At 44.8% G+C, this 16,398-nt stretch overlaps 1 long non-coding RNA gene across 1 annotated transcript in view; it reads right to left on the reverse strand.

Annotated features, from left to right (window-relative positions):
• Positions 1 to 614: 614 nt before the first annotated feature.
• Positions 615 to 16,398, reverse strand: part of LOC122489233 — a 43,093-nt gene continuing 27,309 nt past the window's right edge. Inside the window, exons 2-4 of the long non-coding RNA XR_006298878.1 lie at positions 2,265 to 2,365; positions 1,587 to 1,714; positions 615 to 656 (exon numbers count right to left, since the gene is read on the reverse strand). This is a non-coding gene — a long non-coding RNA (uncharacterized LOC122489233). The remainder of the gene's footprint in view (positions 657 to 1,586; positions 1,715 to 2,264; positions 2,366 to 16,398) is intronic.

A 16,398-nucleotide genomic window follows, 5' to 3' on the forward strand; every position in this document is an offset into this window, starting at 1 on the left:
ATCACTTGTATGTAGAATTTTTTTTTTAAGTCAAACTCATGGAAACAGAGAATAAAATAGTGGTTTCCAGGAACTAGGAGGTGGGGGAAATGGGAAGATATAGGTCAAAGGGTACAAACTTTTAGCTGTTAGACGAGTAAGTGCTGAGGATCTAATGTGCAGCATGGTGACTATAACTAACAACACAGGCAGTATTGTATTCTTGAAAGTTGCTGACAGTAGATCCCAAGTGTTCTCATAACCCTTCCCCCAACATATAGTTAACTATGTGAGGTGACAGATGTATTTACTCTCTTGATCTTGGTAATCATTCCACAATGTATATGTCTGTCAAATCATTGGGTTTGTATGCTGTAAATATATACAATTATATTTGTCAATTATTCATCAATAAACTTGGAAAAGAAAGAAAAATGCCAAAGCCTGAACTCACTATTCTCTCCATTCTCCCAGCCCTCCAGGACTATGAAATTCCTCCCTTCTCACCTGGATGGCTCAGTCGGTTAAGTGTCTGATTTCAGCTCAGGTCATAATCTCACAGTTCGTGGGTTCAGGCCCCGCGTTGAGTTCTGTGCTGACAGCTCAGACCCTGGAGCCTGCTTCAGATTCTGCATCTCCCTCTCTCTCTGCCCCTCCCCCGCTCATGCTCATGTGTTCTGTCTCAAAAATAAATAAATGTTTAAAAAAATTTTTTTAAAAAGAAAGAAATCCCTCCCTTCTCCAAGGCTGTCTTGCTATTGTCCAGTATTTAGGCCCTCATTTGTGCTCTTTTATCTGGAAGGTCCTCCCTTTAACCTGCTGAAATTTCCCTTTTCCTAAGATCTTTGCAAATGTTGCCTTTTAAAAAAGAAGAAATCCCTTCCTCTTCCCTTCCTACATCGACCTCCTGCTGTGGAGCCATCACCATCATGCCAGGATATCTTCTCTCCATCCCTGTAATTTAGGATTCATTCCATGGCACTCAGATTATTGATCCCAGCATCATGCCAAATGTAGATGTCCATAAATCCTTGTTGGTTTATGGAGGATAGAGACTATGTCTTCATGATTACTCAAACCAACTCCTACTCCAGTCTATTTCTTCCTTCAATGATTCATTGGTTTCCCATTCTCTAAGAATACAGTCAAATTCTCAACATACCCTAAAGCCTGTCTCCTCCCTGGTGTCATCCTGGGCCACACTGTCCCCTCCCTGTCCCACCCCAGCCTTGTCTCTCTTGTCTTAGGACTGTTATCAGGCTGCTCATTCATTCCCTACTGTCCTGCTTGCTGCTTCACTAGAACCGCTCATATCCATCCCTCAGGTCTCAGTCTAAACTTCACTGCATTCACTTGTTCCTTCCACAGTATTCACTAGGCGCCTACTCTGTGCCAGGAATTCTCCTAGGCCCTGGAAATAGGGTAGGGAACAAAGCACACTGAAATCCCTGCCCTCATGTGGCCCACATGCTTCCTCCAGGAAGTCTTTCTTGGTTCCCCCCAACATATGCACACAAGGTCTGTTTCGCCCTACTGTGTGCGGCCACAGCACCCTGTCACAGCACTATGACTTCTCTATACCATGTATCCCTATTAAGCACACTTACCCAAGATCTATCTTCCTTAGTAAGCTGAAAGATTCTTGAAGGCTGGGTCACTGTGTCCTCTCTTTGTATCACCAATACGAAGCACCTTGTTAGGCACATAGTGGGTCCTCAGTAAATTTCTTGGATGGCTGCATAAAGAAATGAAATGAAGCCTTGCTAGACAAAAGAGGCAACATTAGTCCAGATTGCAGAGTGGGGAGGCTGTTAGCCCCTTCCCACCACGTAATGAGGTAACATAAGGAGACTGGGCCAGGACTAGAATGTGGGACACATGACTCCCATTCCAGGGCACTTTTCATTTTAATAAAATTGTAATGGAGAAGACAATGTGGGGGAAGGGACTTAGGGCAAATGTAAAAGAGGAAAAACTTACTAAGAGAAGAACAGGCGAAACTGTTAAAACAATTTTTGTGAAACCAATGTAAAAGAACAGGAAAGGTAAGATGTGCCAACAAATAGACAGCTGGTGTGGGAAACTCCAAGAGGAGACAGCCAGCAGCAGCACGGTGCCTGTTTCTATCTGGGCCCCTTTCCCGCGACTTGGTAGGAACATTTTCTTCTCTTTGCTCTTTTTTTTTCTTGGTGATAGTTAGGCAGCCGTCACCCTTGATCACTCTTCCCAAGTGTTGGATGGCCTCCACTTGCCCCTCCATGTCCTCAATCTCTACCTTTCCTTACCTTGATTTATACTTGCAAGCCTGACCTCCATGGACTGCCTCATAGACTCCCTGGACCACTGGCTTCTAAATGCTCAGTCAATGGGAGGCTCCAGCAGGAAACTGCAAAGCGGGAAGAGAGAGGAATTAGGGTATTTACTTACCCAGCTTCCCCAATACCAAGACACAAGCTGGGAGTGGCTGCCTTCCTCTGCATGAGACCACAACTCCTACAGCTACCAGTCTCACTACATTTCATTAACATTACCTGTCTTTCACATCAGATGGTAATGGCCTCCCACTTTTGCTAGCCCTCAGGAACTTGCTGGTTTCCCTTATTGTTCTCTGAACCCTCATAATTAGTTTTTCATTAAACTCCTGCGTCAGTTGAGACTGCCAAGAACTTAACTAATATTTTTGGTTTAAAGAATCCCCCACCTTCACCTCTTAGGAGGCAGAGACAGCTTTCTTTACAGAAGCCCAGTCAATGCTCACCTTCCTAGCTTCCCTTGCCACTAGGGGAGAGGCATCCTACCCTGAGCTCCACCAACTGGGGGCACCCATGTGAGAGTTTGAATCTGAAAGTGGGAAGCAGGAGGATTAATCCATTACAGGGAGCGTGCCCAAAGGCACAGCTAGATCCTAGATGCACAGGCTCAACGCCTCGTTTTGCAATCCTTGCAAAGATTCTGAGACCCCTCTGCTTAACCAAGCCAGCGTTGGATTCTATTGCTGGCACGTGAAAACCATGCATGATACCGCCCTCTCCTGGACCCATTAACGTTTGAAGCCTGCCTGATTCTCTTGACTTCTTTTCCTATCTTTGAACCACAGGTTAAGTTTGATTTTAATGCTTCCCATTCTGCACTGGGGAAAAAAAATGCATTCTCTGCTTCCAGTCATTAAAGTTGATCTAACTTGACTTCTAAAAATCATCCTTATAAAAGCTGATCACATGGAAATCAGGAAAATAGAGTTAGTTGGTACACGGTCTACAGGAGGGCCCAGACCCGAATGTCCTCCTCTTCCTCGCTTCAACCCTGGCCTGATTCTGTTTGTTAGTGGCTGCAGGAGAAACTGGTCCTGACTTCTTGTGCTAGCATTGTATAGACATTAATCATGAATAGCCACATATTTCTGACCCTGGGCTCTGCTCCTTTCAAAGGACTCAATTAAGAACAAGAAGAAAACTTATGTCTAATAAAAACCAAACAAACGAAACAAACTAAAAAATGAACAAAAAAAAAGAAAGAAAGGAAAAGAAAAAGGAGATGTTTCAGTGTTTCAGCCCAAAGGACTGAAAAATGTGCCCCAATTTCTCTTTGTTCACACGAACTGCTCAGAGACCAAATAGGGGGAATTTCATTTGTACCCAGAGATCCCTTACTGGGGATCCCAAGCCAGTCATGCCATTTCACATAGGGATCTCAATAATAATGAGTGTAATTTATCCATATCTAAAAAGTAGACCATATGATACATACTCACAGGAGTGGTATTCATGAACTCTTCTAATCATTATGCTATTTTTTTTTTATGTCTTTGCTCTCACAACCCACCAACACCTAATATTCCAACTAGCAGGGGGCTTAAAATTCATCTGGTTAAATTCCTTCATTTTATAGATAAGAAAACTGGAATCCAGAGTGTTAAGTGTCTCTCAGGTCAGACAGTTGCTAAGAGCCATAGCCAGATGCAAGCCTGATTCTTTCTGGCTTCCAAAGAAGTGTAATTTCAAACCTCAGGAATCCAACTTCCCAACTAACAGGAAAAAAGTAGCTTCAGGTCTTTATTTAATAGAAGGTCTTTCCATAACACAAAGATTCATTAAATTTTTCTACAGAACTTATTATCTATGGGGGAAATTTAAGAATGACGTGTTATTCACATTTTGAATATGAGAATTCTGAAGAATTAAAAAACGCTTGAAAATGCCTTTTTCTATAGTAGCAAATTGAAGCCTAGAACCTCGTCCAGGGAGCTGATCTTGTAAAGCGAACCATCTTTTGGCAGTGCATGCGGCTGCAAGTTCGTCTAACGTGGTGACTCACAAAGAAATCCAAGCACTAGTAGCAGATTCTGTTGTGTCCCTCTCTTTAAGGCCACATGACTGAAGTGGTGACGTTGGCATCCCAGGCTCTGTACAGGGCTTAAGAAGGGGGAAAGGGGCAATGCTGGGGCCTGGGCTCCAGAATATGGCTGTTCTGATTCATCCTGCTCCATGACTCATCTGTGTGATCTTCAGGTTAACTTCTCTGTGCCTGCGTTTCCTCATTTGCAAAATGGGGAGACAACTGTGAGAGATTAATACATCTAGGATCCCACACGCATTAAGTGTTCCAAAAAGTTAGCAATTACCATTACCAAAAAAAGGATCTAAAAGAGACCTAAGAGCTCACAAAGAGGTTGTCTTTGGGATTACCTATTCCTACTTTTGGTGGGCTGGACGTTTAAAGAGTGTTCTGGGAACAGCCACTAGAGGGAGGTGTCTGGTCAGACTGGAAAGGCAGAGGCAGCCGCCACACACAGCCCTGCACCTGCATCCTCCCTTGGCTTTGGCAAAATACAGGACCTCAGAGAAAACCCGAAACCAAAGGCCGAGGCCCACGGGATTTACAGATGGGATGTCCACCTTGAGCTCAGGGTTCTGTGCGAAGGATTTTGGAATCGGTCACTGAACTGTCTCTGCTTCTCAGGTTCCTGAAGCTATAGTACTTCACCGTAGTCAGGACTTATTCGTCTAAGACTGTTCCTGAAAATACACTGATATACTTTGTAACAGGAATGAAGCAGGTGGTGCGTGCATGTGGACTCTCTCAGAGACAGGGAGAAAAAGAGAAGGGGGGTAAGAGTTGAATCATGGTTACCACTTCATAAATGCACCACCATTCTGCATTCCCCAGCAGCAAAGAAAAGGAGGGAGCTGCTGGGAGGCGCAAACCCATGGGAACTTCACCCATTGTATGTTTTGGAAGACAAATCTGGAAGCTCAGGACCAGGGCCTGGGCAGGGAGAGCAACACTCATCTCCAAATGGCACAGCAGCTCAGAAAGGCGCTGTCTGCAGCCTGTTTCGGTTCCATTCAGGCAAAATGTGTAAGTTCTCCCTCGGGTGAGGGAAGAGAGGTGCCCAGGCTGAGCCTCCGAGGGTGCTGACCTTCTCTGGTCCCACACTCTCTGCCCCACCCTGCTGCTACTCACCCACAAGCCCTTCTTGGGCACAGCCTCTAGTATAACAATCCCTCCCCTCTCCTTCCGCAATCCAAAATGTTGGGAAACAGTCTTTCCTCTGCTGGATTCCAGGACGTCATTAGCATTTTCAGAAGCATCTATGTGTTAATGCAGCTGTAATTTTTGACTTCAAGGTTCTCCCTATCCTGTCCTTCCTTTACTTCCAACTTTTAGGCTCTTAAAGTGATTTCAAGCCTGACCCCAAGCCCAGAACAGTGGTTGCCACCGGACTGAAGGTTTTTACTGAACAAGTGTCTTGCTGTTTGCTTCTGTGGATTTCCAAGGGCATAAACATAAGGGAGGTTTCTTAATTGAAGACTATCCCCCTGACTCGCTCACCAGCATATCCTGTCACTACACTCCTGTCCTTGGCTGGTTTAATCTTGGCAGTGGCACTCCTATATGTGGGGTGGAAGGATTCTGGTGGGATTCTGTCGTTCTCTGGAGTGGATGAACCACTCTGTTGGCCTCCCATCCAAACTCATTGACTTCTGGTTGCAAATGCCGTCTGAGCAGCCACTGGCCTTCTCAACTTGGCATCCAGTCCTCCAGGCTCTGCCCACGGGAAGTCCATCTGGCTTTGCTCGGGTTGTGCCCTTGCTGTGTGTGTTCCATTTCCCTTCCCTTATCGTCCCCCTGACCTCTGACACTGGGTGTTCCCCGCTCCTCTTGCTGGACCTCTCTCTAAGAAAAATCTGTCTTTTTTAAAGTACCATTGACTCCCTAGCAAGAATTCGTGCCAAGTTGCTAATGTCCCTGATTAGGGTGCCCCCTCCCCAGTCATACAGGCCTGTCCTCACATCCCCTTGTGGAGATTTGTAGTAAAAATGTGGAACTGTGTGCAGGTAGATATGCGTATGACAGGCAACAATCATCTCTCCCTCAGAAGTCCTGATGATCTCTCCCTGATGTTTTAAAAATCTTCAAATATACCGTTGCTTCTGGAGGGGTGGGCACTGTTGGCTGTTTGTTTCTTAACCACACAACCTTTTCCCTCCTGCAGAAACCATATCATGAGAGGGGAAAAAAGGACCACATAGGCCATACTGTCTTGGATATGCCCCTTGGATATAGGCCAGTGCTGGGTCTTGTTTTATTTGTTGGAAAATTCCTTCATCACCCACCCTGAATCTGACCTCATTCCCGGCCACTCTGGGATGTCCACAATGAGATCAGGAAACCAGTGGTGTTAGAAGAAAAGCAGTCTTCTTTTTCAAGTTGGTTTAGCTCTGAGAAAAGAAAAAAAGAAAAAAACACACACACAATGAGCAGAGTGGTCTTTATTGTTTTTGCCTCTTGCCTCAAGTGGTAGTTTACTGTCATTGATGTCAGGGCACCCAGAGTATATAATTTTGTTAGCCTTTTAACCACAGTTTTAATAAATGAGATAAAATTGAGGAAAGTAAAAAAAAAAAAACATAGTAGGATACATTTCTCCTTGGCAGCCCCGAAATCCAGTGTTCTCTCTCCCTTTCAGGAGACCTACAACCACACACTTCTGGCCACACCAACACAAGGGCATAGGGTCTGAGAGACTGAGGAGGTTTAGGAACTAGCGACAATGTCTCTGCTCCCATATTCTTTTTTTAAAGTTTATTTATTTTTGAGAGAGAGAGAGAGAAGGAGGGAGGGAGAGGGAGAGGGAGGGAGAGAGAGAAGGAGAGAGAGAAGGAGAGAGAAAATTCCAAAAAGCCTCCTCACTGTCAGGGCTCGAACCCATGAACCTATGCGATCACGACCTGAGCCGAGATCAAGACTCAGACTCTTAACCGACTGAGCCACCCAGGTGCCCCTCTGCTCCCATATTCCGCATGCTCAAACACAGCATGGACCCTAGCATGTAGAGTAGACCCGGGCTGCAGGCAGTATTTCCTAACCCTTAGATACCACCTGGTGGACACGTTAAACCTCAGGGATAGAAGAAACCTTAAAGGACATATGGTCAGGCATCACCACTTTCCAGACCCAATGACAAGCCTGTGATTACAAGGAAGCAGAGTGGATGGTGAGAGCTTGGACTCTGGTGCTCAGCTGCCTGGGTTCGAATTCAGACTCTCCAGTTAATAGCTGCTGTGTGTGACCTTCATGTGGCCCATCATGATTCTGTGCTCAGCTTCTTCACTTGTCAAATGGATATAATGAGGGTTGTAGAAGGGAGTTAATACACCTGGTGCTGGGTGAGCAATGGATACAGGGAGGGTTAATTCACTTTGCAGTCCTAGTATGGAGCAGAGTGCCGGGCATTTGGCTGCTATGCAGTGAGTGTACAGCAATGTGTAAATAATTAAACAAGGACGAGCATACACACTTTGCAGATAAAGAAAGGAGGGTTATAAACCTAGTAAGAAGCGAACGGGTCCCAAAACTCCAGATCCTGGGAGCTTTCTACCACACCACTGCATCCCATGGACAACGCCCACGGTAAAAGCTCAGCAGGTACATTCTTGAGGTCACCTCAACCTTGTCCTGCCTCCCACCCACACTAAGCACAGCCATTGACACTCCTTCACCTGGCACACAGCAGGCTCCATCCACAAATGTAACCCAGCTCTTCAGCGACTCCCATTAGGTGAGTCCCTGAAGAATCTCCTCTGTGACACTCCCAGGGAGGAAGCACCCAGCATCTGCTGATCACTAGCTCTTTCTCCTTTTTTAAACCGAACCGCCAGCCCACTGCCTCTGCTCTCCTGCAAACTCCCACTGGGCTGTCACAGAAGCCTGAGGATTCCGAGATCTTTGTTCTCTCTTTGTTCTGAAGATGGTTATTTCTGCAGGGCCCTCCTTCCAGCCCTCCCCTCTCTCCCCACCCCTACTTGCTATTCTAATGAAATTCTCTGAGAATGGAACTCCCGCTGTGTGGTCCCCCCCTTCTCCCCCTCCTCTCCTCCCATTTCCCACCACCATCTCTCAGACATCACTTCCCATTCCCCTGCCTGCTTTTCTCTTCCTGTTCCTCTTGACTTATTTTATCCTTCTGTTAAAGGGGAGAGGGAGACGTCTAGCGATAGCAACCCGCTAGCAGTTCCCCAGTGCAACCTAATCAACACGGGACAGTCCTGACACCCCATCGTAGGACTATTAAAATGTCTTCTGTGCTGTTTCATTCTGCAGTGGGCAGATTAAGGACACATGCGTGTGTTGGGAGGCCTAATTGTCATTGTTCAGTTCCATTTTCCCAAGGAGCAGCCTCTTCTGACGTTACAGCGGGTGACCTTGAGCTGCCCAAGAAAAATGCTGCATCTGTCCTGACACTCACCACCAGAACTCCCCCAGAGGAGCGGATGGTCAAGGATGAACGGGAGGGAGAGAAGCAAGAATCACAATCACGTCACTCATCTGAGAGAGGGGAGGATCTCAGGCTCTGCTCTCTGGTTAGGAACCGAGTTTTAGTTTGTGAAAATTAATTTATTTCTCAGGGAGGGGAAGTTTAGCTTCAAGGTTTAGCCTCTGTGATGACATCCCAGTTTCAGGGAGAGAGAAGAGGACTCAGGCTACCCTCCATTCTGGCCTCCTGTAGTTTGGGAATGAATGCAGATACTGTAGAAACCTGGGGGCATGATCCTTTTTGCTACAGGTTCTCCATCTCAGGTGCTTTGTGCCCTTTAAGCAGAGATAGTTATTCTATCTCCCTCTCTAGCCACCTGCCTCACTCTCCTGCTGTCTCACCTGTGCTTCTCTGCCTCCTCCACCCTTTTGTTCCCTTTGGGCCACATGGGTTTCCCTCTCTCCTTCAGCCACTCTTGCCCCAGAGCTTAGGTTTGTCTCCCCAGAAAAACACTGGCAGGCTGAAGGGGAGAGATCCAGCAAATAAGACTATGGAGGAATGACAAGCTCAACGCGGCAGGTTGAGGGAGTCACCACCAGATGGCACTCTACAACGCTTTCTGCAGATCCTTTAGTTCTGGTGAGAAATTCTGGTTCGAAAGAAATCATTGGAACGCACCACGAGAGGTCACTAAGTCCAGTGGCTTCCAAATGTTTTTTATTCTCACCTCTGTACATCGTAACTTTCTGATCATGCACACCCACATGTATTTATTCCTCAGTGTATATGTACTATCAAGCTATACTAAACATTAGTAAAACTTATTAAAAAATTATGTTTAGATGAAAATTACAGCGTCAATTTAAATAAGCTTTGGAATATTTTCGTTCTGCACTACAAGTGATCACTTTATACACCTTCCAGAGAGATCAGTGATACACTTTGTATTTCCTTTCTCCAAAAGGACATTTCAATAAAACAAGTGTTTTTTTTGTTTTTGCTTTTGAGCTCCTACTACATACTCAGCACTGTGGAAGGGACGGAGATGATTAAAAAAAACCAATAAAATGTTTTTTATATCTATAAGTTTCTTGTGTCATAGCATAGAAAAGACTTAAAGACCATGTAAAACAGCATGCATGTAGCAGTCAGAGCATTTAACTTGCAAACAACATAGCCTACTCTTACTATTTTAAAGAAAAAGGAATTTATTAAGTGGCTTACAGAATGTATTGGAGAACCATTAAGGAAGTCAGGATTGGAGGCTAAACAGTAGCCGGGCAAAAGGATCAGCCACTCAAGGGGTCTTGTGGTAGAAATCAGTAGTACAATTGCCTGTCGCTCAGCACCAGGGACACCAAGGACCAGAGAGTGCAAACTGCTAGCAATGCCAGGGGAAACACACCCAGGTCACCATGCGTGCCCTGAGAGCTGAGCTCCCAGCAGGCAGCACTGGTCACATCCTCCTTCCCAGTAGCATGGGGCTGCATCTGCTCAGCATAACTGAGGTTGTATCCAGAACCAGGATTCAAGGATGTCTTTGCCTCTCTTTACGCTAACGCAGAGAAAGCAACTAGAGGCTGGAGTAAAGACTGACTGAGCCAGGCCACAGGATCTGCCATGTTAGGATAGTGTCTACTTGAGGAAAGAGGCCAATGTGTGCCTTGAGCTCTCACATGAACAATGCCAGGGAGCTAGTCAGGGCCTGTCAGCTGCTAACCCAGGCTCTGGCTGGATCTCAGCCTGAGACTGCCTTTAGTTCTTGCCACAATAGGAGAGCTCTGAGAGACTTCCTATCTGAGATGATTTCACCTAAGGGCCAAAGGTTCCTTGCATTTGTTAGGGTGTGTCTACTTTTCTCTCCCAAGTTTGTATCTGACATTCACCCACTGCTTCAATTTAATTTCCAGTTTCTCCATTTTCCTCTATTCTTACTTAGGTGCCTGACTTCTGAGCTCAATTCAGTATCCACTTCTATTTCTTCCTGTTCCCTGGCTCCCTCCCTACAAATATTTGATTCCCTGCTTCACCTGATGTATGGCTTTTATCCTATGCCTGGTTTTGCTGTTAGCTTCATTCCAGGACTCCCTGAATCTCAGCTTATGCCTCTTCTCTTTAGTATATGTGGGCACAGCTTCAGCTAGAGGCCCTGAGGGAGTAGAGCTCTGGGAACTGGGTGACATGGAGAAGTGGAAGAAGGACCTTCTCCATAGGGACAACCGAGGGCAGAGGTGCTCTTTGGCTAGCCTGAGGGAAGGAACAGTAGCTAATAACAGGGGCATGATAGGGCCCAATTAAGCAGAAAATATTTTTATAGGAAAAGTAGGGTGACTGTTGTGATTTACCAAAAGGTGAATATCCCTTAATGCCTTTGTTAGACTGAGGTGATATAACATAGAAACCAAACCAAAGGTGGTTTAAACAGCTCAAAGTTTATATTTTCTTTCTCGTAAAAATCCAAGCTGATAGTGAAGTTCTGCTCCTCAAAGGTGCCAGGAGTCCAGGCTTCAGTGCCTGGTTTCTACTACCAGTGGCCACCATTTTGTCTAAACAGAAGAAAGAAATGGGAAGAGAGGGTGCACTCTTCCCTTTAAAGAGAATTGTCCAGGTATTGCACAATTTACGTTTTCTCATATCCAATTGGCCAGAAATCAGTCACCTGGCCACACCAAGCTGCCAGGTAAGCTGGGAAGTGTGGACTTCACCAGCCATGTGCACAGCTAGGAAGCTCTATATCTAATTAAGAAGGGAAAAATGAATGTTGGGGAGAACCAGCCCTCTGCGGACTGTACTGTGACTAGTCTGCAGGAGCAGTTCTCAGGGAAAGATTGCTACTGTCTTACATGTGGTCTTTGCTGCAGGCCAACTGATAGCCAATGCCTTCTTAGAAAACATCACAATTACTGACAGCATTAGGTATAGGTATAGGAGAGAATGCAATGTAACCCTGCACAACCACCCTCCACCCTCCCAGCCTCCACCCCAAGCCACCCCTTGGGGTGAAAGCCTAGTGGAGCCCTTCACAGCACTGTCATCAAGTTCAAATCTGGTTCAAATCCCAGCTCTCCCATCAATCACATGTGTGATCTTGAGCAATTTGCCTTCCCTTCCTATGCCTCCACTTCCCCATCTATAAAAGAGATAGTAACAGTACCTACCTCAAAGGGTTGTCAGAGAATTAAATGAAATAATGCATATTCATAGCACCTGATACATAGTAAAGACTCAATGATTCTTGGCTATTTTAATACAGACTATACATACACAAATGAACCCTCAGCCCGAATCTGCAAGCATGTACATAGTTCTTCCTGACTCTGATGTGGCAAAGGAAAAAGAATAGATTTATGCCCAGTTCCTTCCATCACCTTCCATATCTTGGGCTCCACTGTGGGAGAAACAGTGACAACAAGAAGGACAATAGCACCATGCAAAGGTACAGAAGCAAGAGTGAGCATGGCTTCAGAAAACAATGAAAAGTCCAGAGCAGCTAGAATGGAAGTAGTAGATAAATTTGAACAGTCCAACTCATGCCCTCATCAATAAACACTGATAAAATGTGAAACCACCTAACAAGGAAACTCTCCAGTTGTTCAAACCTCATTTGAGAAAGACATTCTCAGCACTAGCAGGGGCAGCCAGAATACTTTCTACAATGGTTGCAATGAACATCATCAGGAGCAATATCAAAAAAAAAATTTTAACATTTATTTTTGACAGAGAGAGACAGAGCATGAGCAGTGGAGGGGCAGAGAGAGAGGGAAACACAGAATCTGAGCTCTCAGCACAGAGCCCGACGCAGGGCTCAAACTCACAGACCGCGAGGTCATGACCTGAGCCAAAGTCGGACGCTCAACCGACTGAACCACCCAGGTGCCCCATCTGGAGCAATATCAACAAACCCATGCTCTAACATCTAAGGTGCTCTTAATATCCTTGTTTATAATGCCATGTCCTGACCCAAAGTGTCTGGACAAACCTTTGAAAAATTAGCACCCGTGTTCCTTCTACTCTCTCCCCAAATCCCAGGAGCATGCTGCATGTGTTAAATATCTACAAAGGTAATCCTCAATGGTAGAGAATGAGGGTTGCTTTTAATTCCCTTAGAAGTCCTCAGAATCATGTGGGGGAGCTTTTCAACTGCACACTACATACGTCCACCCAGAGACTGTAATACACATTTGCCTACTTGGTAATGACACGCTGAGGTGTGGGAGCCAGCTCCTACAAGCTCACGAGAGCAGATTTGCATTTCTCCTCCCATCTCTGTGTTCAAAGATGTCCCACTCGTAGTTTGAAAATGACATGTTGGGACTATTTACATGGAAAATGGCAACCACTGTAAACCAGGGCTCCTTCTGCCACTGCCCCAGACAGCTGTTTTTTTCAACATTTATCAACACACCACTGCCACATGCTTTCAAGAATCACTGCAGTAAAGGTTCATGTGAGTAATGATAACATATTATACCTGCCTCCTGTCATGTGGGAGTGGGAAAAGAGAGAATTCAACGTTCTATAGTACGTGCAGACCTATGCTAGGTGCTGGAAGGCCTCTGTTCTCTAGAAGGGTCAGATGTTTGATGACTCCAGAAAGATGAGCTCAGCTCTGATTCTGTGAAGAAGCATTGTGGAAAGCCCTGCTGGGTAAAGACACAAGGAGTATCTGCCTTGGTGATACTTTTGATTTGGGTGATAGGCAAGGTATGGAGCATAAGGCAGTGAGTGATATATATATATATACACATACACACACAAATACACACACACACACACACACACAATATACAGTAACAAATGGAGAGGGGCCAAATGACTGGCGTGAGTACTAAATACTCAAAGAAGAGGAGAGCTGATTGACTGAGTGGCTGCTATGTGCCACACATGGTACTAGGTTCTGGGGACTCTAGTGAGCAAGACAGGCCCTGACTAGGCATCGAGTGTGGTGCCTCTCAAGGTGTGGTCTGATGACTGTCTGCATCAGAATCATGACCAGTAATAAAAGCTAACAAGTATTAAGGGCATGCTATGGGCCAGCCATTGTACTAAGTGTTTTGCATGTATTATAATTTCATTCTCAGACCAACATTATATTTGACCTATTATTATTTCCATCTCACAGATTAGAAAATCGAGAAAAAAACCACTAATTATCTTGCCCAAGGTTGCACCATTTGGAAACAACCAAACCATGACTGAAACCTGGAAGTCTGGCCTCAGTACCCATGCCCTAAACCTACATTAAAAAGATTGTTTCCCTGGGTCCATGGGATGCCTGGGTGGCTCAGTCAGTTAAGCATCTGACTCAATCTCAACTCAGGTCTTTATCTCAGGGTTGTGAGTTCAAGCCCCACATTGGGCTCCATGTTGGGTATGAAGCGTACTTAAAAAAAATACTGATTCCTTCGGCCCAGAGTAACTGAACCAGAATCTTTGGGACTGGATCCCCAAAATTTTACGTTTTAAATTGGATCCTTAGGTACTCATGATGCTTAAAGGTACTGATGCTCAATGGCCTGGAGATGAAATCTGAAAATTCCACAAGGTATCGTAATAAAAATAACATTTGATACGCATTACATAAGAGGTATATACAGGACGTTAAGGGAGGATGTGGCTTAATGGTGGTCAGGGAAGTCTTCCTAGGGGAACTGCTCACACCTGCCTCAAAGGTAGGTGTTCACTGGGTATCAAGGGGGTAAGAAACCTCCAGACAGAGGAGCACATTTGGATCACAGGGCCAGAGGGAGGAAAGTTGCTAGGCCTTTGAAGAAGTGGAATAAATTCACCATGGCCAGAAGGTAGGATGCCTGGGCCCCTGCCTAAGAGAAGAGGCAAAAGTGGCAGGTGGAGGTGAGTCAGGGCTTCCTGCAGTAGACTGGCTGTTGTGCACTGAATAAAGTCTCTTCGTCTGCTCAGGAAAGGGCCTTTTTGTAACTCAACTCCTCATCTACATACCTCTAAGCAATCTGCACCATCTGTCTTTCTGTGGCCATCAGTGGTCTATCAATGACTCTGGGTCAGATCAGGAGGAGCTTTACTTGGACGTTCAAAAGTTTGGACAATTGGTAATTGTTGTAGGATTTTAAAAAGGGAGTGACATGGTTGGATTTAGGGGTTTGAAGGATCATTCTGGCTGAAAAAGTCAGAAATTTCTACAGAGCACACTTACCATGAGCATAGGTGTTATAGATTGGATTCCATGGTGAGGTCGCCATTGTGGCTCCTCCTTTCCCATGAGGCTGCAGATTCTTTTCCACCACTGGGACAGTGAGTTCCCTTACACACTCCCAGAACGTCATCCTGCCCCTACCCTCCCTGTCCACATGCTAAACTACACAGCATGGCATTTAATCCTTACAACTGTATTTATACATGAAGAAACTGAAGGTCAGAGAGGCTAAGTTATGTGCCCAAGGTCATACAGGTGCAAAAATAGAATCTGAAACCATGTAATTTTTGTTCCAAAGCTTTTGCTCCAGCCACCATCCACAATTGCCTCCAAGTCTATGTAAATGGGGTAAAGCCACACTCTCCTAGAGTTCCTATATGACAAAACCTGCATGGGAAATTCAGAAAAACTCAATTTCGTCTTCAAGTTTCCACACCACAGGAAGCTATGAATGAATCAAAGATCCTTATATCAGACAGGACTAGTACAGCTCACAGAGAGAGAACACAATCAAACTGGCTTAAACCAGGAATTTAAATAGCTTATATAACTAAAACTCTGATTCTGAGACCAGTAGATCCTAATAACTTGGTTACTTTCACTGCTTCTCAGCTTTCCTTCCCTCTGGGTGGCTTCATCCAATGTGAGCTCTCCCTTGGTGACAACAAAACACACAACAGCAACTCCAACTGACATCTCACCTGCTTAGATACCTCACCTGGGAAAATGCTTTTTACACTGGATCCAGAGAATGTTCTGGCATGGGACCTCACAGGTCAAGTCTGGGCAATGTGCCCAGCTCTAGAGAGGGAATATGTCAGCCCCACTTGATCGCATGGTCTGAAAGTGGGAGTATAGCCCCCGTAAAGGAAAATGAAATGCTGTTTCCAAAGGAAGAACTGGATGGTAGGCAGGGGAAACGGGTTTCAAGGACTCCACACAATTTTCTAATTCCTCCTTTTTAGACCCAGTAGGATCACAGTGGCTTCACTTTTTCTAGAAACTTCTAGGCCTCTCTTCACTATCTAGTCAGTGATAATTTGAGATAGTTCTTAACAAGAATTACCAGCAAAAAAAAATAAAAAAAAAAATAATAATAAAAAGTCTCTTTGGTTTCATGTACTTTAACTTAAGACACAAATTGAGAAAAGTTCAAAGAGAAGTAGAATCCTTGATTTCATGGAAATATCAAATAATATACTTAAACAGTTGGAAATTAAGTGAGAAAGTAACAAACAGGAAAGATGAGAAAATGATTTTATTTAACAAAGTTCTGAGGCCAAAGAGAATGATCAAAGTTGGAAGACAAGAAGAAAAGGAAAATTATTTTGAAAATTGAGATATCAGATAAGGAAGTCGGTGTTGGTTGGATGTTTCAAGAAAGCAGATATCCATCAACTTAATCAAGATTTTTTTATTAAAACTGCTGAGCTGTCAAGTATGATGCTTTTCTCAGTGTGACAGGTTATAGAACAAGCCAAACAAGAAA

Source organism: Prionailurus bengalensis, chromosome A1 (genome assembly GCF_016509475.1).
Source record: "Prionailurus bengalensis isolate Pbe53 chromosome A1, Fcat_Pben_1.1_paternal_pri, whole genome shotgun sequence".
Taxonomy (NCBI): domain Eukaryota; kingdom Metazoa; phylum Chordata; class Mammalia; order Carnivora; family Felidae; genus Prionailurus; species Prionailurus bengalensis.